Source organism: Hydra vulgaris, chromosome 14 (genome assembly GCF_038396675.1).
Source record: "Hydra vulgaris chromosome 14, alternate assembly HydraT2T_AEP".
Lineage (NCBI taxonomy): Eukaryota > Metazoa > Cnidaria > Hydrozoa > Anthoathecata > Hydridae > Hydra > Hydra vulgaris.
In genome coordinates, this window is record NC_088933.1 from 3368685 (window position 1) to 3372134 (window position 3450).

At 28.5% G+C, this 3450-nt stretch overlaps 1 non-coding gene across 1 annotated transcript; it reads left to right on the forward strand.

The window, feature by feature from the left end:
- The first annotated feature begins 543 nt into the window (after positions 1–543).
- trnah-gug (transfer RNA histidin (anticodon GUG)) lies at positions 544–615 on the forward strand. Its single transcript has one exon. It is a non-coding gene; the product is annotated as a tRNA-His (tRNA).
- The last annotated feature ends 2835 nt before the right edge of the window (positions 616–3450 follow it).

Genomic DNA, 3450 nt, shown 5'->3' on the forward strand with positions numbered 1-3450 from the left:
CCTATTCAGGGTGTCACTCTATCCTATTTAAAACCCTTATCTGCGTAAAAAAAGAGGAAACTTGTGTTTTGGCGACAAAACGCCTTCATATACAATTATGTGTTCAACTACAATCGGGATGTGTTTAAGTATTCATGTTTAATTGTTCAAGTAATTGCTTATAAAAATTAACTTATAATATTTATAAATGTGTGCTTTCAAGTGAATGAGCAATTTAAAACAGGCTTTAAAACTTAATCAATTTGAAACCCATTTAAAATTCTCTAAATAAAGAAGAAAAGAAAAATTCTAATTAATAATTGTCTTTTTTGTGATATTTGAATTTCATTAATTAAAAAAGTGATAATTGAATTTCAACTTTATTAAAAACCGAGACAATGCAGTTAACATGGAGTTATCTACAAGTAATTTATGTATTATGATTATTTTTACCTATTTTTAGTTATATAAGAGCAAAAAATAATTGAAAAATAAAAGACAGTTAACCACTTAAAAAAATAAAATAGTATAATTAAAATAATATACATCCAACGTCTCCACATCGCCGTGATCGTATAGTGGTTAGTACATTGCGTTGTGGCCGCAATAACCCAGGTTCGAATCCTGGTCACGGCATCGTTTTTTGACACCCTTATTTTTTTTGTCAGTTTAATTAAATGTTTTCAAATAAACTTTTCAGTCTCAAGAATATTGTAATGTATCTGCATTTATTTCTAACATACCAGGACTGCCAAAACATTTTACAAGTTAAATTCCAAAAGTTTGGTGGAAAAATGACAAAATAATGCCGTTCCGAACGGAAGTGTAAACGCGCAAAAGTGTAAATATGGCAGTGTAAAAGCGCACCCCCTCCCCCACCCCCGTCTCCTAAACCTAAAATACGTTTTACTGAAAACAATATTTTTCATATATTCAAATATATTCAATCAAATGCAACTCCAAATGCAACACCAAATGCAGTCCATGTACCAATCATTGTTTAAATTTATTGATTTCTAAACCATCGATTAGAGACTCTGTCGGTATTATTAAAGAAACTTTAAAAATATTTAATATATCAGCCAAAAGAAATCATGGTCTTAAAATAGTATTTGATAAAGAAGAACATTTAATAAGTTATGTGAAACAAGATGGATTGAAAGACACGATAGTGTTTTAATATTTAAGAATTCTCTAAACTTTATCTTAAAATCTCTGAACCTTATAACTAAATGCCAAAATCATGATTCATCAGTTAATGCTTTATATTCGCTTTATATTCTTTTTTAAATTCATTAACAACATGTCAATTTATAATATAATTATTTATACCATCACATTTACTCAGCTTAACTTCACCTGCAAGTAAACTATTTCAAAGTGTTCAAAATGACCTACATTTTGCAAAAGATTGCTTTAAGGATATTATAAATATTATGAAAAATTCTAACTGTTATTTAAATTTTAAAACAATATTTATAGAAAGAAAAACACTTATTGAAAAACTGGATGTGTGAACTAAACTTACCTCATATTACAAAGCATCAAATACACAGACCAAATATAAATACTTTATCTGTAGAAAAATACTTTAGATTTCTGTTTATAATCCACTGTATGATCATGCCCTTGATGATTAACAAGATAGATATTAAAGTAAGAAATGTTAAACTGTTTATAAATTATCACTTCTTATACCAAGCCTTGTTATTGCTATTAGGTTGCATGATATGAGTTATTTTGCAGACATTGTTGCTAAAGAATACTTATTTATTGGCATAGAAAAACGACAGTTTTCTTCTGAACAAGATTTGTAGATTGCAAAATGGAACAGAGATAAAAATGAAGGCTAATTCAAAATATATTATCAATTTTTTGGGTTTAAGTTATCTAAATTAAAATAAATCATTCTCCTAATTTCTAGAAGGTTATCTACCATCTATAGTAATAGATGATTCGGATTATTGTCCCCAATATATTGTTATATTGATATATTATTTTCAATTGTTATTGATGTATTGTTCCCAAGTATTAGAACAATGCTTTAAATTATTGGTTGTTTGCCCTTTAGCATTGCATCAGCTGAAAGAGGTTTTTCTACTTTGCGAAGGTATATCTACATTAAAAATTACAATATCAAATTAATAACTAAATAATCTTATTTTTCAATTAAAATTATTTAAATCTAGATTAAAAGGTTGGTTACGATCCCAAATGAGTCAAGATAGATTGAATGGTTTAACTTTACTTTATGGTCATAGGGAAAAAGAAGTGTCAACAGATAGCGTTATTGAACGGTTTTCAAAAGTATCAAAAGTTTCAAAAAAAAAGAAAGATTTTGTTGAAAACAAATAAAAACTAATAAACATGCGGTCTTAATAAGCTTGATGTAGTCAGGTAAATTTTCCCAAAGTTATTTTATGTGTAAAAGCACGTGAGAGAATGCATAAAACCATATTAAGAGTTGGCTAAAAATTACTTCAAGCAGATTTGACCATTTTTAACCTCCATTGTAACACTTAATAAAAGATAAAAAAAAAAAAAGAAAAAAAAAGGGGGGAAGAGGGTAAAATTTACAGATATATGGAGGTAAAACATCCTTACTCTGTAGTCCATTAAGGTTTTAACAAAACCATTAACCCCTTTCCTTTAGAGTGTGATGTAATTTAACAACAACCTTTTATGTGAATTAAAATGTTATAAATAAAATACGGCTAGGAAAATTTTTTAACTTTAATTAGCTTCCCCATCCTTGGGGATAAAATCCTCCCCTGGCGTATACCCTGACCACATGTTTCCCCCTCACCCCCTCTCTCACCCTCTATTTATAAATTTCTTAAAGATAATTGAAAAAGAAAAACAATGTTGGTGCATACTAACTAAATTTTATTGAAGGTATATTCACCCAAATTTATTTAACTACCCAAAAGTTGCTGAATTTGAAGATGTTGATGTTGAGCATGCTTTTCAACAATTTCCTTACCTGAAATCTGTTAACTATACTGTTTTTGAAAAGAAGCTTGTGAATTTAAAAAAGCTACATTTTAGTTTTATTAGAAACATCATCAAAATTAACTTTTTTTAAACGCATTTACTTGAAATTGTCAGAAATGCAGTACTTGTGAATGATGATGTGTGTACTAGTAGTATTATTTTGGGGTTAAGAGTAAAAGATAAAGAAAATAAAAAAGCCAGACTTGGTTTTTTACCAGACCCACGTGACCGTGAATCTTGATATCACCAAAGCCACGTGTAGATCGGAATGATCAGATCGTAATGAAAACATGATATTTAAAAATTTAAAAATACGTATTTCGGGCGGCTTTCGAAGAAGAAAAAAGAAGTAAGAAACGAAGCAGAAGCTCAACCCAAACACCAAAATCGACATGAAAAAAAAAAAACAAGATGGCGAACTACAATACAAGTTTTTTATTATTATATAAATACATTTTTAAAAAGTTCAATGACCGT